This window comes from Pseudophryne corroboree, chromosome 4 (assembly GCF_028390025.1).
Source record: "Pseudophryne corroboree isolate aPseCor3 chromosome 4, aPseCor3.hap2, whole genome shotgun sequence".
NCBI classification, from domain to species: Eukaryota; Metazoa; Chordata; class Amphibia; order Anura; family Myobatrachidae; genus Pseudophryne; species Pseudophryne corroboree.
This window is the reverse complement of record NC_086447.1, coordinates 20081409-20103329: the sequence shown is the minus strand read 5'-3', so window position 1 is coordinate 20103329 and position 21921 is coordinate 20081409. Positions and strand designations below refer to the sequence as shown.

At 35.7% G+C, this 21921-nt stretch overlaps 32 non-coding genes across 32 annotated transcripts; all 32 read left to right on the top strand.

Annotated features, from left to right (window-relative positions):
* Nucleotides 1-1167: 1167 nt before the first annotated feature.
* TRNAY-GUA (transfer RNA tyrosine (anticodon GUA)) lies at nucleotides 1168-1257 on the top strand. Its single transcript is given in 2 exon segments — nucleotides 1168-1204; nucleotides 1222-1257. It is a non-coding gene; the product is annotated as a tRNA-Tyr (tRNA).
* A 239-nt stretch (nucleotides 1258-1496) lies between these two features.
* Nucleotides 1497-1578, top strand: TRNAS-AGA (transfer RNA serine (anticodon AGA)). Its single transcript has one exon. It is a non-coding gene; the product is annotated as a tRNA-Ser (tRNA).
* Nucleotides 1579-2481: 903 nt separating this feature from the next.
* On the top strand, nucleotides 2482-2571 carry TRNAY-GUA (transfer RNA tyrosine (anticodon GUA)). The gene is given in 2 exon segments: nucleotides 2482-2518; nucleotides 2536-2571. It is a non-coding gene; the product is annotated as a tRNA-Tyr (tRNA).
* Nucleotides 2572-2810: 239 nt separating this feature from the next.
* Nucleotides 2811-2892, top strand: TRNAS-AGA (transfer RNA serine (anticodon AGA)). The gene has a single exon. It is a non-coding gene; the product is annotated as a tRNA-Ser (tRNA).
* Nucleotides 2893-3794: 902 nt separating this feature from the next.
* On the top strand, nucleotides 3795-3884 carry TRNAY-GUA (transfer RNA tyrosine (anticodon GUA)). The gene is given in 2 exon segments: nucleotides 3795-3831; nucleotides 3849-3884. It is a non-coding gene; the product is annotated as a tRNA-Tyr (tRNA).
* A 240-nt stretch (nucleotides 3885-4124) lies between these two features.
* Nucleotides 4125-4206, top strand: TRNAS-AGA (transfer RNA serine (anticodon AGA)). The gene has a single exon. It is a non-coding gene; the product is annotated as a tRNA-Ser (tRNA).
* A 902-nt stretch (nucleotides 4207-5108) lies between these two features.
* Nucleotides 5109-5198, top strand: TRNAY-GUA (transfer RNA tyrosine (anticodon GUA)). The gene is given in 2 exon segments: nucleotides 5109-5145; nucleotides 5163-5198. It is a non-coding gene; the product is annotated as a tRNA-Tyr (tRNA).
* A 240-nt stretch (nucleotides 5199-5438) lies between these two features.
* Nucleotides 5439-5520, top strand: TRNAS-AGA (transfer RNA serine (anticodon AGA)). Its single transcript has one exon. It is a non-coding gene; the product is annotated as a tRNA-Ser (tRNA).
* A 902-nt stretch (nucleotides 5521-6422) lies between these two features.
* On the top strand, nucleotides 6423-6512 carry TRNAY-GUA (transfer RNA tyrosine (anticodon GUA)). The gene is given in 2 exon segments: nucleotides 6423-6459; nucleotides 6477-6512. It is a non-coding gene; the product is annotated as a tRNA-Tyr (tRNA).
* Nucleotides 6513-6751: 239 nt separating this feature from the next.
* Nucleotides 6752-6833, top strand: TRNAS-AGA (transfer RNA serine (anticodon AGA)). The gene has a single exon. It is a non-coding gene; the product is annotated as a tRNA-Ser (tRNA).
* Nucleotides 6834-7735: 902 nt separating this feature from the next.
* On the top strand, nucleotides 7736-7825 carry TRNAY-GUA (transfer RNA tyrosine (anticodon GUA)). The gene is given in 2 exon segments: nucleotides 7736-7772; nucleotides 7790-7825. It is a non-coding gene; the product is annotated as a tRNA-Tyr (tRNA).
* A 240-nt stretch (nucleotides 7826-8065) lies between these two features.
* Nucleotides 8066-8147, top strand: TRNAS-AGA (transfer RNA serine (anticodon AGA)). Its single transcript has one exon. It is a non-coding gene; the product is annotated as a tRNA-Ser (tRNA).
* A 902-nt stretch (nucleotides 8148-9049) lies between these two features.
* On the top strand, nucleotides 9050-9139 carry TRNAY-GUA (transfer RNA tyrosine (anticodon GUA)). The gene is given in 2 exon segments: nucleotides 9050-9086; nucleotides 9104-9139. It is a non-coding gene; the product is annotated as a tRNA-Tyr (tRNA).
* Nucleotides 9140-9379: 240 nt separating this feature from the next.
* TRNAS-AGA (transfer RNA serine (anticodon AGA)) lies at nucleotides 9380-9461 on the top strand. The gene has a single exon. It is a non-coding gene; the product is annotated as a tRNA-Ser (tRNA).
* A 900-nt stretch (nucleotides 9462-10361) lies between these two features.
* Nucleotides 10362-10451, top strand: TRNAY-GUA (transfer RNA tyrosine (anticodon GUA)). The gene is given in 2 exon segments: nucleotides 10362-10398; nucleotides 10416-10451. It is a non-coding gene; the product is annotated as a tRNA-Tyr (tRNA).
* A 240-nt stretch (nucleotides 10452-10691) lies between these two features.
* TRNAS-AGA (transfer RNA serine (anticodon AGA)) lies at nucleotides 10692-10773 on the top strand. Its single transcript has one exon. It is a non-coding gene; the product is annotated as a tRNA-Ser (tRNA).
* Nucleotides 10774-11675: 902 nt separating this feature from the next.
* Nucleotides 11676-11765, top strand: TRNAY-GUA (transfer RNA tyrosine (anticodon GUA)). Its single transcript is given in 2 exon segments — nucleotides 11676-11712; nucleotides 11730-11765. It is a non-coding gene; the product is annotated as a tRNA-Tyr (tRNA).
* Nucleotides 11766-12005: 240 nt separating this feature from the next.
* On the top strand, nucleotides 12006-12087 carry TRNAS-AGA (transfer RNA serine (anticodon AGA)). Its single transcript has one exon. It is a non-coding gene; the product is annotated as a tRNA-Ser (tRNA).
* Nucleotides 12088-12989: 902 nt separating this feature from the next.
* TRNAY-GUA (transfer RNA tyrosine (anticodon GUA)) lies at nucleotides 12990-13079 on the top strand. The gene is given in 2 exon segments: nucleotides 12990-13026; nucleotides 13044-13079. It is a non-coding gene; the product is annotated as a tRNA-Tyr (tRNA).
* A 240-nt stretch (nucleotides 13080-13319) lies between these two features.
* Nucleotides 13320-13401, top strand: TRNAS-AGA (transfer RNA serine (anticodon AGA)). The gene has a single exon. It is a non-coding gene; the product is annotated as a tRNA-Ser (tRNA).
* A 901-nt stretch (nucleotides 13402-14302) lies between these two features.
* TRNAY-GUA (transfer RNA tyrosine (anticodon GUA)) lies at nucleotides 14303-14392 on the top strand. Its single transcript is given in 2 exon segments — nucleotides 14303-14339; nucleotides 14357-14392. It is a non-coding gene; the product is annotated as a tRNA-Tyr (tRNA).
* Nucleotides 14393-14632: 240 nt separating this feature from the next.
* On the top strand, nucleotides 14633-14714 carry TRNAS-AGA (transfer RNA serine (anticodon AGA)). The gene has a single exon. It is a non-coding gene; the product is annotated as a tRNA-Ser (tRNA).
* A 902-nt stretch (nucleotides 14715-15616) lies between these two features.
* TRNAY-GUA (transfer RNA tyrosine (anticodon GUA)) lies at nucleotides 15617-15706 on the top strand. The gene is given in 2 exon segments: nucleotides 15617-15653; nucleotides 15671-15706. It is a non-coding gene; the product is annotated as a tRNA-Tyr (tRNA).
* A 240-nt stretch (nucleotides 15707-15946) lies between these two features.
* TRNAS-AGA (transfer RNA serine (anticodon AGA)) lies at nucleotides 15947-16028 on the top strand. Its single transcript has one exon. It is a non-coding gene; the product is annotated as a tRNA-Ser (tRNA).
* A 903-nt stretch (nucleotides 16029-16931) lies between these two features.
* TRNAY-GUA (transfer RNA tyrosine (anticodon GUA)) lies at nucleotides 16932-17021 on the top strand. The gene is given in 2 exon segments: nucleotides 16932-16968; nucleotides 16986-17021. It is a non-coding gene; the product is annotated as a tRNA-Tyr (tRNA).
* A 240-nt stretch (nucleotides 17022-17261) lies between these two features.
* On the top strand, nucleotides 17262-17343 carry TRNAS-AGA (transfer RNA serine (anticodon AGA)). Its single transcript has one exon. It is a non-coding gene; the product is annotated as a tRNA-Ser (tRNA).
* A 903-nt stretch (nucleotides 17344-18246) lies between these two features.
* TRNAY-GUA (transfer RNA tyrosine (anticodon GUA)) lies at nucleotides 18247-18336 on the top strand. The gene is given in 2 exon segments: nucleotides 18247-18283; nucleotides 18301-18336. It is a non-coding gene; the product is annotated as a tRNA-Tyr (tRNA).
* Nucleotides 18337-18575: 239 nt separating this feature from the next.
* TRNAS-AGA (transfer RNA serine (anticodon AGA)) lies at nucleotides 18576-18657 on the top strand. The gene has a single exon. It is a non-coding gene; the product is annotated as a tRNA-Ser (tRNA).
* A 902-nt stretch (nucleotides 18658-19559) lies between these two features.
* Nucleotides 19560-19649, top strand: TRNAY-GUA (transfer RNA tyrosine (anticodon GUA)). Its single transcript is given in 2 exon segments — nucleotides 19560-19596; nucleotides 19614-19649. It is a non-coding gene; the product is annotated as a tRNA-Tyr (tRNA).
* Nucleotides 19650-19889: 240 nt separating this feature from the next.
* TRNAS-AGA (transfer RNA serine (anticodon AGA)) lies at nucleotides 19890-19971 on the top strand. The gene has a single exon. It is a non-coding gene; the product is annotated as a tRNA-Ser (tRNA).
* Nucleotides 19972-20873: 902 nt separating this feature from the next.
* Nucleotides 20874-20963, top strand: TRNAY-GUA (transfer RNA tyrosine (anticodon GUA)). Its single transcript is given in 2 exon segments — nucleotides 20874-20910; nucleotides 20928-20963. It is a non-coding gene; the product is annotated as a tRNA-Tyr (tRNA).
* Nucleotides 20964-21203: 240 nt separating this feature from the next.
* On the top strand, nucleotides 21204-21285 carry TRNAS-AGA (transfer RNA serine (anticodon AGA)). Its single transcript has one exon. It is a non-coding gene; the product is annotated as a tRNA-Ser (tRNA).
* Nucleotides 21286-21921: the final 636 nt, after the last annotated feature.

The window sequence follows — 21921 nt, the reverse complement described above, 5'->3', positions numbered from 1 at the left end:
ACCAAGTATAAAGCATTCTCCAAGTTATATTTTAAAAATCATTAACGCAGGTCACTGTGGTCAGGATTAACTTCCCATGGAAATCATCTCTGATACAATATTACTTCAGTCATCCTCACAGCCTGAAATGAAGTAGCTCAACCCATAGAGAAACTTTTGTGAAAACATCACATTGCATGAGAGGTAGTCATGGCCGAGTGGTTAAGGCGATGGACTAGAAAGCCATTGGGGTCTCCTTGCGCAGGTTTAAATCTTGCCGACTACGACCACATGGTTGTTTTATTTTTCAGAAAATTTACTAAAAGCTTGAAACCAGTGTTGCTCAGGGTGAGTCAGGAACTGGCACATCAAAATCTTTAGGATGCCTGCCTGTTCTCTCTTTCTCTATCCGTCATTCTCCTCCTCTACTTGAGACTGAGCCCAGGAATCTCAGCAGCCATACTAAGTAGCATTTATTAATTACAAATGCATTTTGAATGTCAAATTTGTAAGAAAGTTTTGTACATTTAGCAAAATATCAAATTCATTTGAAAGAAAATGATGTCCACTCAAAGTAAAAAGAGCTTTGGTTACTTTCAATGCACAACATTTTACTTTCAAATCGTGTCAGATGACTTTCAGTGCTAATTATTATATCATTAACCTCTCCTTTATTAAAAATTGTGCTTTAATGCAAAAAAAGAAAAATAATTGTCTGTGCATACTCTCATGTAGCACAATTATCTTCACTAGCTCAAAAGGGCCGCTCATTGTCCAAAATTAATTGTCAAATCAGAACAAACAATGGAATATCCCCATCATTCCTGGAACACTTGATTAGTTTACAAAACAAGCAAAATTTAAAAGAGTGTAGAAGTTTTGATAGGCTCAAGCATCTCTAATCTTGATGTAAGTTTGGCTACACTAAAAAATCTATTGAAAGTGCTTTCCAAACTAGCTCTGTAGCCAGTTGATAGTAATTGCACAAATATAAGTCAAACTATTAGTGATATTTTCCAAATGATTAAACATGACAATTTGTGTGATAAAGCAACACAGGAATAAGTAGTTGAATTTCTTTTGTGTAGTCAAATCATTTTTCATTTTGCTTGGAAAGTTGATAATGTTTAAAATTAACACTCAATCATTTTAATAGCACGTAATATCACAGATGTACGATCATGGAATCCTTCGATAGCTCAGCTGGTAGAGCGGAGGACTGTAGAGGTGATTGGTACAGAAATCCTTAAGTCGCTGGTTCAATTCCGGCTCGGAGGATGATGCTTTTGATAAACTTAGATGTCAGTACTGACATTTTACAAACCCAAATCTGTACCAAGTATAAAGCATTCTCCAAGTTATATTTTAAAAATCATTAACGCAGGTCACTGTGGTCAGGATTAACTTCCCATGGAAATCATCTCTGATACAATATTACTTCAGTCATCCTCACATCCTGAAATGAAGTAGCTCAACCCATAGAGAAACTTTTGTGAAAACATCACATTGCATGAGAGGTAGTCGTGGCCGAGTGGTTAAGGCGATGGATTAGAATTACATTGGAGTCTTCCTGCGCAGGTTCAAATCCTGCCGACTACGACCACATGGTTGTTTTATTTTTCAGAAAAATTTACTAAAAGCTTGAAACCAGTGTTGCTCAGGGTGAGTCAGGAACTGGCACATCAAAATCTTTAGGATGCCTGTCTGTTCTCTCTTTCTCTATCCGTCATTCTCCTCCTCTACTTGAGACTGAGCCCAGGAATCTCAGCAGCCATACTAAGTAGCATTTATTAATTACAAATGCATTTTGAATATCAAATTTGTAAGAAAGTTTTGTACATTTAGCAAAATATCAAATTCATTTGAAAGAAAATGATGTCCACTCAAAGTAAAAAGAGTTTTGGTTACTTTCAATGCACAACATTTTACTTTCAAATCGTGTCAGATGACTTTCAGTGCTAATTATTATATCATTAACCTCTCCTTTATTAAAAAATGTGCTTTAATGCAAAAAAAGAAAAATAATTGTCTGTGCATACTCTCATGTAGCACAATTATCTTCACTAGCTCAAAAGGGCCGCTCATTGTCCAAAATGAATTGTCAAATCAGAACAAACAATGGAATATCCCCATCATTCCTGGAACACTTGATTAGTTTACAAAACAAGCAAAATTTAAAAGAGTGTAGAAGGTTTGATAGGCTCAAGCATCTCTAATCTTGATGTAAGTTTGGCTACACTAAAAAATCTATTGAAAGTGCTTTCCAAACTAGCTCTGTAGCCAGTTGATAGTAATTGCACAAATATAAGTCAAACTATTAGTGATATTTTCCAAATGATTAAACATGACAATTTGTGTGATAAAGCAACACAGGAATAAGTAGTTGAATCTCTTTTGTGTAGTCAAATCATTTTTCATTTTGCTTGGAAAGTTGATAATGTTTCAAATTAACACTCAATCATTTTAATAGCATGTAATATCACAGTTGTAAGATCATGGAATACTTCGATAGCTCAGCTGGTAGAGCGGAGGACTGTAGAAGTGATTGGTACAGAAATCCTTAGGTTGCTGGTTCAATTCCGGCTCGAAGGATGACGCATTTGATAAACTTAGAGGTCAGTACTGACATTTTACAAACCCAAAACTGTACCAAGTATAAAGCATTCTCCAAGTTATATTTTAAAAATCATTAACGCAGGTCACTGTGGTCAGGATTAACTTCCCATGGAAATCATCTCTGATACAATATTACTTCAGTCATCCTCACAGCCTGAAATGAAGTAGCTCAACCCATAGAGAAACTTTTGTGAAAACATCACATTGCATGAGAGGTAGTCATGGCCGAGTGGTTAAGGCGATGGACTAGAAAGCCATTGGGGTCTCCCCGCGCAGGTTCAAATCTTGCCGACTACGACCACATGGTTGTTTTATTTTTCAGAAAATTTACTAAAAGCTTGAAACCAGTGTTGCTCAGGGTGAGTCAGGAACTGGCACATCAAAATCTTTAGGATGCCTGCCTGTTCTCTCTTTCTCTATCCGTCATTCTCCTCCTCTACTTGAGACTGAGCCCAGGAATCTCAGCAGCCATACTAAGTAGCATTTATTAATTACAAATGCATTTTGAATGTCAAATTTGTAAGAAAGTTTTGTACATTTAGCAAAATATCAAATTCATTTGAAAGAAAATGATGTCCACTCACAGTAAAAAGAGCTTTGGTTACTTTCAATGCACAACATTTTACTTTCAAATCGTGTCAGATGACTTTCAGTGCTAATTATTATATCATTAACCTCTCCTTTATTAAAAATTGTGCTTTAATGCAAAAAAAGAAAAATAATTGTCTGTGCATACTCTCATGTAGCACAATTATCTTCACTAGCTCAAAAGGGCCGCTCATTGTCCAAAATGAATTGTCAAATCAGAACAAACAATGGAATATCCCCATCATTCCTGGAACACTTGATTAGTTTACAAAACAAGCAAAATTTAAAAGAGTGTAGAAGGTTTGATAGGCTCAAGCATCTCTAATCTTGATGTAAGTTTGGCTACACTAAAAAATCTATTGAAAGTACTTTCCAAACTAGCTCTGTAGCCAGTTGATAGTAATTGCACAAATATAAGTCAAACTATTAGTGATATTTTCCAAATGATTAAACATGACAATTTGTGTGATAAAGCAGCACAGGAATAAGTAGTTGAATCTCTTTTGTGTAGTCAAATCATTTTTCATTTTGCTTGGAAAGTTGATAATGTTTAAAATTAACACTCAATCATTTTAATAGCACGTAATATCACAGATGTGCGATCATGGAATCCTTCGATAGCTCAGCTGGTAGAGCGGAGGATTGTAGAGGTGATTGGTACAGAAATCCTTAGGTCGCTGGTTCAATTCCGGCTCGAAGGATGATGCTTTTGATAAACTTAGATGTCAGTACTGACATTTTACAAACCCAAAACTGTACCAAGTATAAAGCATTCTCCAAGTTATATTTTAAAAATCATTAACGCAGGTCACTGTGGTCAGGATTAACTTCCCATGGAAATCATCTCTGATACAATATTACTTCAGTCATCCTCACATCCTGAAATGAAGTAGCTCAACCCATAGAGAAAATTTTTGTGAAAACATCACATTGCATGAAAGGTAGTCGTGGCCGAGTGGTTAAGGCGATGGACTAGAATTACATTGGGGTCTCCCCGCGTAGGTTCAAATCCTGCCGACAACGACCACATGCTTGTTTTATTTTTCAGAAAATTTACTAAAAGCTTGAAACCAGTGTTGCTCAGGGTGAGTCAGGAACTGGCACATCAAAATCTTTAGGATGCCTGTCTGTTCTCTCTTTCTCTATCCGTCATTCTCCTCCTCTACTTGAGACTGAGCCCAGGAATCTCAGCAGCCATACTAAGTAGCATTTATTAATTAAACATGCATTTTGAATATCAAATTTGTAAGAAAGTTTTGTACATTTAGCAAAATATCAAATTCATTTGAAAGAAAATGATGTCCACTCAAAGTAAAAAGAGCTTTGGTTACTTTCAATGCACAACATTTTACTTTCAAATCGTGTCAGATGACTTTCAGTGCTAATTATTATATCATTAACCTCTCCTTTATTAAAAATTGTGCTTTAATGCAAAAAAAGAAAAATGAATGTCTGTGCATACTCTCATGTAGCACAATTATCTTCACTAGCTCAAAAGGGCCGCTCATTGTCCAAAATGAATTGTCAAATCAGAACAAACAATGGAATATCCCCATCATTCCTGGAACACTTGATTAGTTTACAAAACAAGCAAAATTTAAAAGAGTGTAGAAGGTTTGATAGGCTCAAGCATCTCTAATCTTGATGTAAGTTTGGCTACACTAAAAAATCTATTGAAAGTGCTTTCCAAACTAGCTCTGTAGCCAGTTGATAGTAATTGCACAAATATAAGTCAAACTATTAGTGATATTTTCCAAATGATTAAACATGACAATTTGTGTGATAAAGCAACACAGGAATAAGTAGTTGAATCTCTTTTGTGTAGTCAAATCATTTTTTATTTTGCTTGGAAAGTTGATAATGTTTAAAATTAACACTCAATCATTTTAATAGCACGTAATATCACAGATATACGATCATGGAATCCTTCGATAGCTCAGCTGGTAGAGCGGAGGACTGTAGAGGTGCTTGGTACAGAAATCCTCAGGTCGCTGGTTCAATTCCGGCTCGAAGGATGATGCTTTTGATAAACTTAGATGTCAGTACTGACATTTTACAAACCCAAAACTGTACCAAGTATAAAGCATTCTCCAAGTTATATTTTAAAAATCATTAACGCAGGTCACTGTGGTCAGGATTAACTTCCCATGGAAATCATCTCTGATACAATATTACTTCAGTCATCCTCACATCCTGAAATGAAGTAGCTCAACCCATAGAGAAAATTTTTGTGAAAACTTCACATTGCATGAGAGGTAGTTGTGGCCGAGTGGTTAAGGCGATGGACTAGAATTACATTGGGGTCTCCCCGCGCAGGTTCAAATCATGCCGACTACGACCACATGGTTGTTGAGTTTTTCAGAAAATTTACTAAAAGCTTGAAACCAGTGTTGCTCAGGGTGAGTCAGGAACTGGCACATCAAAATCTTTAGGATGCCTGTCTGTTCTCTCTTTCTCTATCCGTCATTCTCCTCCTCTACTTGAGACTGAGCCCAGGAATCTCAGCAGCCATACTAAGTAGCATTTATTAATTACAAATGCATTTTGAATGTCAAATTTGTAAGAAAGTTTTGTACATTTAGCAAAATATCAAATTCATTTGAAAGAAAATGATGTCCACTCAAAGTAAAAAGAGCTTTGGTTACTTTCAATGCACAACATTTTACTTTCAAATCGTGTCAGATGACTTTCAGTGCTAATTATTATATCATTAACCTCTTCTTTATTAAAAATTGTGCTTTAATGCAAAAAAAGAAAAATAATTGTCTGTGCATACTCTCATGTAGCACAATTATCTTCACTAGCTCAAAAGGGCCGCTCATTGTCCAAAATGAATTGTCAAATCAGAACAAACAATGGAATATCCCCATCATTCCTGGAACACTTGATTAGTTTACAAAACAAGCAAAATTTAAAAGAGTGTAGAAGTTTTGATAGGCTCAAGCATCTCTAATCTTGATGTAAGTTTGGCTACACTAAAAAATCTATTGAAAGTGCTTTCCAAACTAGCTCTGTAGCCAGTTGATAGTAATTGCACAAATATAAGTCAAACTTTTAGTGATATTTTCCAAATGATTAAACATGACAATTTGTGTGATAAAGCAACACAGGAATAAGTAGTTGAATCTCTTTTGTGTAGTCAAATCATTTTTCATTTTGCTTGGAAAGTTGATAATGTTTCAAATTAACACTCAATCATTTTAATAGCATGTAATATCACAGTTGTAAGATCATGGAATCCTTCGATAGCTCAGCTGGTAGAGCGGAAGACTGTAGAAGTGATTGGTACAGAAATCCTTAGGTTGCTGGTTCAATTCCGGCTCGAAGGATGATGCATTTGATAAACTTAGAGGTCAGTACTGACATTTTACAAACCCAAAACTGTACCAAGTATAAAGCATTCTCCAAGTTATATTTTAAAAATCATTAACGCAGGTCACTGTGGTCAGGATTAACTTCCCATGGAAATCATCTCTGATACAATATTACTTCAGTCATCCTCACAGCCTGAAATGAAGTAGCTCAACCCATAGAGAAACTTTTGTGAAAACATCACATTGCATGAGAGGTAGTCATGGCCGAGTGGTTAAGGCGATGGACTAGAAAGCCATTGGGGTCTCCCCGCGCAGGTTCAAATCTTGCCGACTACGACCACATGGTTGTTTTATTTTTCAGAAAATTTACTAAAAGCTTGAAACCAGTGTTGCTCAGGGTGAGTCAGGAACTGGCACATCAAAATCTTTAGGATGCCTGCCTGTTCTCTCTTTCTCTATCCGTCATTCTCCTCCTCTACTTGAGACTGAGCCCAGGAATCTCAGCAGCCATACTAAGTAGCATTTATTAATTACAAATGCATTTTGAATGTCAAATTTGTAAGAAAGTTTTGTACATTTAGCAAAATATCAAATTCATTTGAAAGAAAATGATGTCCACTCAAAGTAAAAAGAGCTTTGGTTACTTTCAATGCACAACATTTTACTTTCAAATCGTGTCAGATGACTTTCAGTGCTAATTATTATATCATTAACCTCTCCTTTATTAAAAATTGTGCTTTAATGCAAAAAAAGAAAAATAATTGTCTGTGCATACTCTCATGTAGCACAATTATCTTCACTAGCTCAAAAGGGCCGCTCATTGTCCAAAATGAATTGTCAAATCAGAACAAACAATGGAATATCCCCATCATTCCTGGAACACTTGATTAGTTTACAAAACAAGCAAAATTTAAAAGAGTGTAGAAGGTTTGATAGGCTCAAGCATCTCTAATCTTGATGTAAGTTTGGCTACACTAAAAAATCTATGGAAAGTGCTTTCCAAACTAGCTCTGTAGCCAGTTGATAGTAATTGCACAAATATAAGTCAAACTATTAGTGATATTTTCCAAATGATTAAACATGACAATTTGTGTGATAAAGCAACACAGGAATAAGTAGTTGAATCTCTTTTGTGTAGTCAAATCATTTTTTATTTTGCTTGGAAAGTTGATAATGTTTAAAATTAACACTCAATCATTTTAATAGCACGTAATATCACAGCTATACGATCATGGAATCCTTCGATAGCTCAGCTGGTAGAGCGGAGGACTGTAGAGGTGCTTGGTACAGAAATCCTCAGGTCGCTGGTTCAATTCCGGCTCGAAGGATGATGCTCTTGATAAACTTAGATGTCAGTACTGACATTTTACAAACCCAAAACTGTACCAAGTATAAAGCATTCTCCAAGTTATATTTTAAAAATCATTAACGCAGGTCACTGTGGTCAGGATTAACTTCCCATGGAAATCATCTCTGATACAATATTACTTCAGTCATCCTCACATCCTGAAATGAAGTAGCTCAACCCATAGAGAAAATTTTTGTGAAAACTTCACATTGCATGAAAGGTAGTCGTGGCCGAGTGGTTAAGGCGATGGACTAGAATTACATTGGGGTCTCCCCGCGCAGGTACAAATCCTGCCGACTACGACCACATGGTTGTTTAATTTTTCAGAAAATTTACTAAAAGCTTGAAACCAGTGTTGCTCAGGGTGAGTCAGGAACTGGCACATCAAAATCTTTAGGATGCCGGTCTGTTCTCTCTTTCTCTATCCGTCATTCTCCTCCTCTACTTGAGACTGAGCCCAGGAATCTCAGCAGCCATACTAAGTAGCATTTATTAATTACAAATGCATTTTGAATGTCAAATTTGTAAGAAAGTTTTGTACATTTAGCAAAATATCAAATTCATTTGAAAGAAAATGATGTCCACTCAAAGTAAAAAGTGCTTTGGTTACTTTCAATGCACAACATTTTACTTTCAAATCGTGTCAGATGACTTTCAGTGCTAATTATTATATCATTAACCTCTCCTTTATTAAAAATTGTGCTTTAATGCAAAAAAAGAAAAATAATTGTCTGTGCATACTCTCATGTAGCACAATTATCTTCACTAGCTCAAAAGGGCCGCTCATTGTCCAAAATGAATTGTCAAATCAGAACAAACAATGGAATATCCCCATCATTCCTGGAACACTTGATTAGTTTACAAAACAAGCAAAATTTAAAAGAGTGTAGAAGGTTTGATAGGCTCAAGCATCTCTAATCTTGATGTAAGTTTGGCTACACTAAAAAATCTATTGAAAGTGCTTTCCAAACTAGCTCTGTAGCCAGTTGATAGTAATTGCACAAATATAAGTCAAACTATTAGTGATATTTTCCAAATGATTAAACATGACAATTTGTGTGATAAAGCAACACAGGAATAAGTAGTTGAATCTCTTTTGTGTAGTCAAATCATTTTTTATTTTGCTTGGAAAGTTGATAATGTTTAAAATTAACACTCAGTCATTTTAATAGCACGTAATATCACAGATGTACAATCATGGAATCCTTCGATAGCTCAGCTGGTAGAGCAGAGGACTGTAGAGGTGATTGGTACAGAAATCCTTAGGTCGCTGGTTCAATTCCGGCTCGAAGGATGATGCTTTTGATAAACTTAGATGTCAGTACTGACATTTTACAAACCCAAAACTGTACCAAGTATAAAGCATTCTCCAAGTTATATTTTAAAAATCATTAACGCAGGTCACTGTGGTCAGGATTAACTTCCCATGGAAATCATCTCTGATACAATATTACTTCAGTCATCCTCAAATCCTGAAATGAAGTTGCTCAACCCATAGAGAACATTTTTGTGAAAACATCACATTGCATGAGAGGTAGTCGTGGCCGAGTGGTTAAGGCGATGGACTAGAAAGCCATTGGGGTCTCCCCGCGCAGGTTCAAATCCTGCCGACTACGACCACATGGTTGTTTTATTTTTCAGAAAATTTACTAAAAGCTTGAAACCAGTGTTGCTCAGGGTGAGTCAGGAACTGGCACATCAAAATCTTTAGGATGCCTGTCTGTTCTCTCTTTCTCTATCCGTCATTCTCATCCTCTACTTGAGACTGAGCCCAGGAATCTCAGCAGCCATACTAAGTAGCATTTATTAATTACAAATGCATTTTGAATGTCAAATTTGTAAGAAAGTTTTGTACATTTAGCAAAATATCAAATTCATTTGAAAGAAAATGATGTCCACTCAAAGTAAAAAGAGCTTTGGTTACTTTCAATGCACAACATTTTACTTTCAAATCGTGTCAGATGACTTTCAGTGCTAATTATTATATCATTAACCTCTCCTTTATTAAAAATTGTGCTTTAATGCAAAAAAAGAAAATAATTGTCTGTGCATACTCTCATGTAGCACAATTATCTTCACTAGCTCAAAAGGGCCGCTCATTGTCCAAAATGAATTGTCAAATCAGAACAAACAATGGAATATCCCCATCATTCCTGGAACACTTGATTAGTTTACAAAACAAGCAAAATTTAAAAGAGTGTAGAAGGTTTGATAGGCTCAACATCTCTAATCTTGATGTAAGTTTGGCTACACTAAAAAATCTATTGAAAGTGCTTTCCAAACTAGCTCTGTAGCCAGTTGATAGTAATTGCACAAATATAAGTCAAACTATTAGTGATATTTTCCAAATGATTAAACATGACAATTTGTGTGATAAAGCAGCACAGGAATAAGTAGTTGAATCTCTTTTGTGTAGTCAAATCATTTTTCATTTTGCTTGGAAAGTTGATAATGTTTAAAATTAACACTCAATCATTTTAATAGCACGTAATATCACAGATGTACGATCATGGAATCCTTCGATAGCTCAGCTGGTAGAGCGGAGGACTGTAGAGGTGATTGGTACAGAAATCCTTAGGTCGCTGGTTCAATTCCGGCTCGAAGGATGATGCTTTTGATAAACTTAGATGTCAGTACTGACATTTTACAAACCCAAAACTGTACCAAGTATAAAGCATTCTCCAAGTTATATTTTAAAAATCATTAACGCAGGTCACTGTGGTCAGGATTAACTTCCCATGGAAATCATCTCTGATACAATATTACTTCAGTCATCCTCAAATCCTGAAATGAAGTAGCTCAACCCATAGAGAACATTTTTGTGAAAACATCACATTGCATGAGAGGTAGTCGTGGCCGAGTAGTTAAGGCGATGGACTAGAAAGCCATTGGGGTCTCCCCGCGCAGGTTCAAATCCTGCCGACTACGACCACATGGTTGTTTTATTTTTCAGAAAATTTACTAAAAGCTTGAAACCAGTGTTGCTCAGGGTGAGTCAGGAACTGGCACATCAAAATCTTTAGGATGCCTGTCTGTTCTCTCTTTCTCTATCCGTCATTCTCCTCCTCTACTTGAGACTGAGCCCAGGAATCTCAGCAGCCATACTAAGTAGCATTTATTAATTAAACATGCATTTTGAATATCAAATTTGTAAGAAAGTTTTGTACATTTAGCAAAATATCAAATTCATTTGAAAGAAAATGATGTCCACTCAAAGTAAAAAGAGCTTTGGTTACTTTCAATGCACAACATTTTACTTTCAAATCGTGTCAGATGACTTTCAGTGCTAATTATTATATCATTAACCTCTCCTTTATTAAAAATTGTGCTTTAATGCAAAAAAAGAAAAATGAATGTCTGTGCATACTCTCATGTAGCACAATTATCTTCACTAGCTCAAAAGGGCCGCTCATTGTCCAAAATGAATTGTCAAATCAGAACAAACAATGGAATATCCCCATCATTCCTGGAACACTTGATTAGTTTACAAAACAAGCAAAATTTAAAAGAGTGTAGAAGGTTTGATAGGCTCAAGCATCTCTAATCTTGATGTAAGTTTGGCTACACTAAAAAATCTATTGAAAGTGCTTTCCAAACTAGCTCTGTAGCCAGTTGATAGTAATTGCACAAATATAAGTCAAACTATTAGTGATATTTTCCAAATGATTAAACATGACAATTTGTGTGATAAAGCAACACAGGAATAAGTAGTTGAATCTCTTTTGTGTAGTCAAATCATTTTTTATTTTGCTTGGAAAGTTGATAATGTTTAAAATTAACACTCAATCATTTTAATAGCACGTAATATCACAGATATACGATCATGGAATCCTTCGATAGCTCAGCTGGTAGAGCGGAGGACTGTAGAGGTGCTTGGTACAGAAATCCTCAGGTCGCTGGTTCAATTCCGGCTCGAAGGATGATGCTTTTGATAAACTTAGATGTCAGTACTGACATTTTACAAACCCAAAACTGTACCAAGTATAAAGCATTCTCCAAGTTATATTTTAAAAATCATTAACGCAGGTCACTGTGGTCAGGATTAACTTCCCATGGAAATCATCTCTGATACAATATTACTTCAGTCATCCTCACATCCTGAAATGAAGTAGCTCAACCCATAGAGAAAATTTTTGTGAAAACTTCACATTGCATGAGAGGTAGTTGTGGCCGAGTGGTTAAGGCGATGGACTAGAATTACATTGGGGTCTCCCCGCGCAGGTTCAAATCATGCCGACTACGACCACATGGTTGTTGAGTTTTTCAGAAAATTTACTAAAAGCTTGAAACCAGTGTTGCTCAGGGTGAGTCAGGAACTGGCACATCAAAATCTTTAGGATGCCTGTCTGTTCTCTCTTTCTCTATCCGTCATTCTCCTCCTCTACTTGAGACTGAGCCCAGGAATCTCAGCAGCCATACTAAGTAGCATTTATTAATTACAAATGCATTTTGAATGTCAAATTTGTAAGAAAGTTTTGTACATTTAGCAAAATATCAAATTCATTTGAAAGAAAATGATGTCCACTCAAAGTAAAAAGTGCTTTGGTTACTTTCAATGCACAACATTTTACTTTCAAATCGTGTCAGATGACTTTCAGTGCTAATTATTATATCATTAACCTCTCCTTTATTAAAAATTGTGCTTTAATGCAAAAAAAGAAAAATAATTGTCTGTGCATACTCTCATGTAGCACAATTATCTTCACTAGCTCAAAAGGGCCGCTCATTGTCCAAAATGAATTGTCAAATCAGAACAAACAATGGAATATCCCCATCATTCCTGGAACACTTGATTAGTTTACAAAACAAGCAAAATTTAAAAGAGTGTAGAAGGTTTGATAGGCTCAAGCATCTCTAATCTTGATGTAAGTTTGGCTACACTAAAAAATCTATTGAAAGTGCTTTCCAAACTAGCTCTGTAGCCAGTTGATAGTAATTGCACAAATATAAGTCAAACTATTAGTGATATTTTCCAAATGATTAAACATGACAATTTGTGTGATAAAGCAACACAGGAATAAGTAGTTGAATCTCTTTTGTGTAGTCAAATCATTTTTTATTTTGCTTGGAAAGTTGATAATGTTTAAAATTAACACTCAGTCATTTTAATAGCACGTAATATCACAGATGTACAATCATGGAATCCTTCGATAGCTCAGCTGGTAGAGCAGAGGACTGTAGAGGTGATTGGTACAGAAATCCTTCGGTCGCTGGTTCAATTCCGGCTCGAAGGATGATGCTTTTGATAAACTTAGATGTCAGTACTGACATTTTACAAACCCAAAACTGTACCAAGTATAAAGCATTCTCCAAGTTATATTTTAAAAATCATTAACGCAGGTCACTGTGGTCAGGATTAACTTCCCATGGAAATCATCTCTGATACAATATTACTTCAGTCATCCTCAAATCCTGAAATGAAGTTGCTCAACCCATAGAGAACATTTTTGTGAAAACATCACATTGCATGAGAGGTAGTCGTGGCCGAGTGGTTAAGGCGATGGACTAGAAAGCCATTGGGGTCTCCCCGCGCAGGTTCAAATCCTGCCGACTACGACCACATGGTTGTTTTATTTTTCAGAAAATTTACTAAAAGCTTGAAACCAGTGTTGCTCAGGGTGAGTCAGGAACTGGCACATCAAAATCTTTAGGATGCCTGTCTGTTCTCTCTTTCTCTATCCGTCATTCTCATCCTCTACTTGAGACTGAGCCCAGGAATCTCAGCAGCCATACTAAGTAGCATTTATTAATTACAAATGCATTTTGAATGTCAAATTTGTAAGAAAGTTTTGTACATTTAGCAAAATATCAAATTCATTTGAAAGAAAATGATGTCCACTCAAAGTAAAAAGAGCTTTGGTTACTTTCAATGCACAACATTTTACTTTCAAATCGTGTCAGATGACTTTCAGTGCTAATTATTATATCATTAACCTCTCCTTTATTAAAAATTGTGCTTTAATGCAAAAAAAGAAAAATAATTGTCTGTGCATACTCTCATGTAGCACAATTATCTTCACTAGCTCAAAAGGGCCGCTCATTGTCCAAAATGAATTGTTAAATCAGAACAAACAATGGAATATCCCCATAATTCCTGGAACACTTGATTAGTTTACAAAACAAGCAAAATTTAAAAGAGTGTAGAAGGTTTGATAGGCTCAACATCTCTAATCTTGATGTAAGTTTGGCTACACTAAAAAATCTATTGAAAGTGCTTTCCAAACTAGCTCTGTAGCCAGTTGATAGTAATTGCACAAATATAAGTCAAACTATTAGTGATATTTTCCAAATGATTAAACATGACAATTTGTGTGATAAAGCAGCACAGGAATAAGTAGTTGAATCTCTTTTGTGTAGTCAAATCATTTTTCATTTTGCTTGGAAAGTTGATAATGTTTAAAATTAACACTCAATCATTTTAATAGCACGTAATATCACAGATGTACGATCATGGAATCCTTCGATAGCTCAGCTGGTAGAGCGGAGGACTGTAGAGGTGATTGGTACAGAAATCCTTAGGTCGCTGGTTCAATTCCGGCTCGAAGGATGATGCTTTTGATAAACTTAGATGTCAGTACTGACATTTTACAAACCCAAAACTGTACCAAGTATAAAGCATTCTCCAAGTTATATTTTAAAAATCATTAACGCAGGTCACTGTGGTCAGGATTAACTTCCCATGGAAATCATCTCTGATACAATATTACTTCAGTCATCCTCAAATCCTGAAATGAAGTAGCTCAACCCATAGAGAACATTTTTGTGAAAACATCACATTGCATGAGAGGTAGTCGTGGCCGAGTGGTTAAGGCGATGGACTAGAAAGCCTTTGGGGTCTCCCCGCGCAGGTTCAAATCCTGCCGACTACGACCACATGGTTGTTTTATTTTTCAGAAAATTTACTAAAAGCTTGAAACCAGTGTTGCTCAGGGTGAGTCAGGAACTGGCACATCAAAATCTTTAGGATGCCTGTCTGTTCTCTCTTTCTCTATCCGTCATTCTCATCCTCTACTTGAGACTGAGCCCAGGAATCTCAGCAGCCATACTAAGTAGCATTTATTAATTACAAATGCATTTTGAATGTCAAATTTGTAAGAAAGTTTTGTACATTTAGCAAAATATCAAATTCATTTGAAAGAAAATGATGTCCACTCAAAGTAAAAAGAGCTTTGGTTACTTTCAATGCACAACATTTTACTTTCAAATCGTGTCAGATGACTTTCAGTGCTAATTATTATATCATTAACCTCTCCTTTATTAAAAATTGTGCTTTAATGCAAAAAAAGAAAAATAATTGTCTGTGCATACTCTCATGTAGCACAATTATCTTCACTAGCTCAAAAGGGCCGCTCATTGTCCAAAATGAATTGTCAAATCAGAACAAACAATGGAATATCCCCATCATTCCTGGAACACTTGATTAGTTTACAAAACAAGCAAAATTTAAAAGAGTGTAGAAGGTTTGATAGGCTCAAGCATCTCTAATCTTGATGTAAGTTTGGCTACACTAAAAAATCTATTGAAAGTGCTTTCCAAACTAGCTCTGTAGCCAGTTGATAGTAATTGCACAAATATAAGTCAAACTATTAGTGATATTTTCCAAATGATTAAACATGACAATTTGTGTGATAAAGCAGCACAGGAATAAGTAGTTGAATCTCTTTTGTGTAGTCAAATCATTTTTCATTTTGCTTGGAAAGTTGATAATGTTTAAAATTAACACTCAATCATTTTAATAGCACGTAATATCACAGATGTACGATCATGGAATCCTTCGATAGCTCAGCTGGTAGAGCGGAGGACTGTAGAGGTGATTGGTACAGAAATCCTTAGGTCGCTGGTTCAATTCCGGCTCGAAGGATGATGCTTTTGATAAACTTAGATGTCAGTACTGACATTTTACAAACCCAAAACTGTACCAAGTATAAAGCATTCTCCAAGTAATATTTTAAAAATCATTAACGCAGGTCACTGTGGTCAGGATTAACTTCCCATGGAAATCATCTCTGATACAATATTACTTCAGTCATCCTCACATCCTGAAATGAAGTAGCTCAACCCATAGAGAAAATTTTTGTGAAAACATCACATTGCATGAGAGGTAGTCGTGGCCGAGTGGTTAAGGCGATGGACTAGAATTACATTGGGGTCTCCCCGCGTAGGTTCAAATCCTGCCGACTACGACCACATGCTTGTTTTATTTTTCAGAAAATTTACTAAAAGCTTGAAACCAGTGTTGCTCAGGGTGAGTCAGGAACTGGCACATCAAAATCTTTAGGATGCCTGTCTGTTCTCTCTTTCTCTATCCGTCATTCTCCTCCTCTACTTGAGACTGAGCCCAGGAATCTCAGCAGCCATACTAAGTAGCATTTATTAATTACAAATGCATTTTGAATGTCAAATTTGTAAGAAAGTTTTGTACATTTAGCAAAATATCAAATTCATTTGAAAGAAAATGATGTCCACTCAAAGTAAAAAGAGCTTTTAGTTACTTTCAATACACAACATTTTACTTTCAAATCGTGTCAGATGACTTTCAGTGCTAATTATTATATCATTAACCTCTCCTTTATTAAAAATTGTGCTTTAATGCAAAAAAAGAAAAATAATTGTCTGTGCATACTCTCATGTAGCACAATTATCTTCACTAGCTCAAAAGGGCCGCTCATTGTCCAAAATGAATTGTCAAATCAGAACAAACAATGGAATATCCCCATCATTCCTGGAACACTTGATTAGTTTACAAAACAAGCAAAATTTAAAAGAGTGTAGAAGGTTTGATAGGCTCAAGCATCTCTAATCTTGATGTAAGTTTGGCTACACTAAAAAATCTATTGAAAGTGCTTTCCAAACTAGCTCTGTAGCCAGTTGATAGTAATTGCACAAATATAAGTCAAACTATTAGTGATATTTTCCAAATGATTAAACATGACAATTTGTGTGATAAAGCAGCACAGGAATAAGTAGTTGAATCTCTTTTGTGTAGTCAAATCATTTTTCATTTTGCTTGGAAAGTTGATAATGTTTAAAATTAACACTCAATCATTTTAATAGCACGTAATATCACAGATGTACGATCATGGAATCCTTCGATAGCTCAGCTGGTAGAGCGGAGGACTGTAGAGGTGATTGGTACAGAAATCCTTAGGTCGCTGGTTCAATTCCGGCTCGAAGGATGATGCTTTTGATAAACTTAGATGTCAGTACTGACATTTTACAAACCCAAAACTGTACCAAGTATAAAGCATTCTCCAAGTAATATTTTAAAAATCATTAACGCAGGTCACTGTGGTCAGGATTAACTTCCCATGGAAATCATCTCTGATACAATATTACTTCAGTCATCCTCACATCCTGAAATGAAGTAGCTCAACCCATAGAGAAAATTTTTGTGAAAACATCACATTGCATGAGAGGTAGTCGTGGCCGAGTGGTTAAGGCGATGGACTAGAATTACATTGGGGTCTCCCCGCGTAGGTTCAAATCCTGCCGACTACGACCACATGCTTGTTTTATTTTTCAGAAAATTTACTAAAAGCTTGAAACCAGTGTTGCTCAGGGTGAGTCAGGAACTGGCACATCAAAATCTTTAGGATGCCTGTCTGTTCTCTCTTTCTCTATCCGTCATTCTCCTCCTCTACTTGAGACTGAGCCCAGGAATCTCAGCAGCCATACTAAGTAGCATTTATTAATTACAAATGCATTTTGAATGTCAAATTTGTAAGAAAGTTTTGTACATTTAGCAAAATATCAAATTCATTTGAAAGAAAATGATGTCCACTCAAAGTAAAAAGAGCTTTTAGTTACTTTCAATACACAACATTTTACTTTCAAATCGTGTCAGATGACTTTCAGTGCTAATTATTATATCATTAACCTCTCCTTTATTAAAAATTGTGCTTTAATGCAAAAAAAGAAAAATAATTGTCTGTGCATACTCTCATGTAGCACAATTATCTTCACTAGCTCAAAAGGGCCGCTCATTGTCCAAAATGAATTGTCAAATCAGAACAAACAATGGAATATCCCCATCATTCCTGGAACACTTGATTAGTTTACAAAACAAGCAAAATTTAAAAGAGTGTAGAAGGTTTGATAGGCTCAAGCATCTCTAATCTTGATGTAAGTTTGGCTACACTAAAAAATCTATTGAAAGTGCTTTCCAAACTAGCTCTGTAGCCAGTTGATAGTAATTGCACAAATATAAGTCAAACTATTAGTGATATTTTCCAAATGATTAAACATGACAATTTGTGTGATAAAGCAGCACAGGAATAAGTAGTTGAATCTCTTTTGTGTAGTCAAATCATTTTTCATTTTGCTTGGAAAGTTGATAATGTTTAAAATTAACACTCAATCATTTTAATAGCATGTAATATCACAGATGTATGATCATGGAATCCTTCGATAGCTCAGCTGGTAGAGCGGAGGACTGTAGAGGTGATTGGTACAGAAATCCTTAGGTCGCTGGTTCAATTCCGGCTCGAAGGATGATGCTTTTGATAAACTTAGATGTCAGTACTGACATTTTACAAACCCAAAACTGTACCAAGTATAAAGCATTCTCCAAGTTATATTTTAAAAATCATTAACGCAGGTCACTGTGGTCAGGATTAACTTCCCATGGAAATCATCTCAGATACAATATTACTTCAGTCATCCTCACATCCTGAAATGAAGTTGCTCAACCCATAGAGAAACTTTTGTGAAAACATCACATTGCATGAGAGGTAGTCGTGGCCGAGTGGTTAAGGCGATGGACTAGAATTACATTGGAGTCTCCCTGCGCAGGTTCAAATCCTGCCGACTACGACCACATGGTTGTTTTATTTTTCAGAAAATTTACTAAAAGCTTGAAACCAGTGTTGCTCAGGGTGAGTCAGGAACTGGCACATCAAAATCTTTAGGATGCCTGTCTGTTCTCTCTTTCTCTATCCGTCATTCTCATCCTCTACTTGAGACTGAGCCCAGGAATCTCAGCAGCCATACTAAGTAGCATTTATTAATTACAAATGCATTTTGAATGTCAAATTTGTAAGAAAGTTTTGTACATTTAGCAAAATATCAAATTCATTTGAAAGAAAATGATGTCCACTCAAAGTAAAAAGAGCTTTGGTTACTTTCAATGCACAACATTTTACTTTCAAATCGTGTCAGATGACTTTCAGTGCTAATTATTATATCATTAACCTCTCCTTTATTAAAAATTGTGCTTTAATGCAAAAAAAGAAAAATAATTGTCTGTGCATACTCTCATGTAGCACAATTATCTTCACTAGCTCAAAAGGGCCGCTCATTGTCCAAAATGAATTGTCAAATCAGAACAAACAATGGAATATCCCCATCATTCCTGGAACACTTGATTAGTTTACAAAACAAGCAAAATTTAAAAGAGTGTAGAAGGTTTGATAGGCTCAAGCATCTCTAATCTTGATGTAAGTTTGGCTACACTAAAAAATCTATTGAAAGTGCTTTCCAAACTAGCTCTGTAGCCAGTTGATAGTAATTGCACAAATATAAGTCAAACTATTAGTGATATTTTCCAAATGATTAAACATGACAATTTGTGTGATAAAGCAGCACAGGAATAAGTAGTTGAATCTCTTTTGTGTAGTCAAATCATTTTTCATTTTGGTTGGAAAGTTGATAATGTTTAAAATTAACACTCAATCATTTTAATAGCACGTAATATCACAGATGTACGATCATGGAATCCTTCGATAGCTCAGCTGGTAGAGCGGAGGACTGTAGAGGTGATTGGTACAGAAATCCTTAGGTCGCTGGTTCAATTCTGGCTCGAAGGATGATGCTTTTGATAAACTTAGATGTCAGTACTGACATTTTACAAACCCAAAACTGTACCAAGTATAAAGCATTCTCCAAGTTATATTTTAAAAATCATTAACGCAGGTCACTGTGGTCAGGATTAACTTCCCATGGAAATCATCTCTGATACAATATTACTTCAGTCATCCTCAAATCCTGAAATGAAGTAGCTCAACCCATAGAGAAAATTTTTGTGAAAACATCACATTGCATGAGAGGTAGTCGTGGCCGAGTGGTTAAGGCGATGGACTAGAAAGCCATTGGGGTCTCCCCGCGCAGGTTCAAATCCTGCCGACTACGACCACATGGTTGTTTTATTTTTCAGAAAATTTACTAAAAGCTTGAAACCAGTGTTGCTCAGGGTGAGTCAGGAACTGGCACATCAAAATCTTTAGGATGCCTGTCTGTTCTCTCTTTCTCTATCCGTCATTCTCATCCTCTACTTGAGACTGAGCCCAGGAATCTCAGCAGCCATACTAAGTAGCATTTATTAATTACAAATGCATTTTGAATGTCAAATTTGTAAGAAAGTTTTGTACATTTAGCAAAATATCAAATTCATTTGAAAGAAAATGATGTCCACTCAAAGTAAAAAGAGCTTTGGTTACTTTCAATGCACAACATTTTACTTTCAAATCGTGTCAGATGACTTTCAGTGCTAATTATTATATCATTAACCTCTCCTTTATTAAAAATTGTGCTTTAATGCAAAAAAAGAAAAATAATTGTCTGTGCATACTCTCATGTAGCACAATTATCTTCACTAGCTCAAAAGGGCCGCTCATTGTCCAAAATGAATTGTCAAATCAGAACAAACAATGGAATATCCCCATCATTCCTGGAACACTTGATTAGTTTACAAAACAAGCAAAATTTAAAAGAGTGTAGAAGGTTTGATAGGCTCAAGCATCTCTAATCTTGATGTAAGTTTGGCTACACTAAAAAATCTATTGAAAGTGCTTTCCAAACTAGCTCTGTAGCCAGTTGATAGTAATTGCACAAATATAAGTCAAACTATTAGTGATATTTTCCAAATGATTAAACATGACAATTTGTGTGATAAAGCAGCACAGGAATAAGTAGTTGAATCTCTTTTGTGTAGTCAAATCATTTTTCATTTTGCTTGGAAAGTTGATAATGTTTAAAATTAACACTCAATCATTTTAATAGCACGTAATATCACAGATGTACGATCATGGAATCCTTCGATAGCTCAGCTGGTAGAGCGGAGGACTGTAGAGGTGATTGGTACAGAAATCCTTAGGTCGCTGGTTCAATTCCGGCTCGAAGGATGATGCTTTTGATAAACTTAGATGTCAGTACTGACATTTTACAAACCCAAAACTGTACCAAGTATAAAGCATTCTCCAAGTAATATTTTAAAAATCATTAACGCAGGTCACTGTGGTCAGGATTAACTTCCCATGGAAATCATCTCTGATACAATATTACTTCAGTCATCCTCACATCCTGAAATGAAGTAGCTCAACCCATAGAGAAAATTTTTGTGAAAACATCACATTGCATGAGAGGTAGTCGTGGCCGAGTGGTTAAGGCGATGGACTAGAATTACATTGGGGTCTCCCCGCGTAGGTTCAAATCCTGCCGACTATGACCACATGCTTGTTTTATTTTTCAGAAAATTTACTAAAAGCTTGAAACCAGTGTTGCTCAGGGTGAGTCAGGAACTGGCACATCAAAATCTTTAGGATGCCTGTCTGTTCTCTCTTTCTCTATCCGTCATTCTCCTCCTCTACTTGAGACTGAGCCCAGGAATCTCAGCAGCCATACTAAGTAGCATTTATTAATTACAAATGCATTTTGAATGTCAAATTTGTAAGAAAGTTTTGTACATTTAGCAAAATATCAAATTCATTTGAAAGAAAATGATGTCCACTCAAAGTAAAAAGAGCTTTTAGTTACTTTCAATGCACAACATTTTACTTTCAAATCGTGTCAGATGACTTTCAGTGCTAATTATTATATCATTAACCTCTCCTTTATTAAAAATTGTGCTTTAATGCAAAAAAAGAAAAATAATTGTCTGTGCATACTCTCATGTAGCACAATTATCTTCACTTGCTCAAAAGGGCCGCTCATTGTCCAAAATGAATTGTCAAATCAGAACAAACAATGGAATATCCCCATCATTCCTGGAACACTTGATTAGTTTACAAAACAAGCAAAATTTAAAAGAGTGTAGAAGGTTTGATAGGCTCAAGCATCTCTAATCTTGATGTAAGTTTGGCT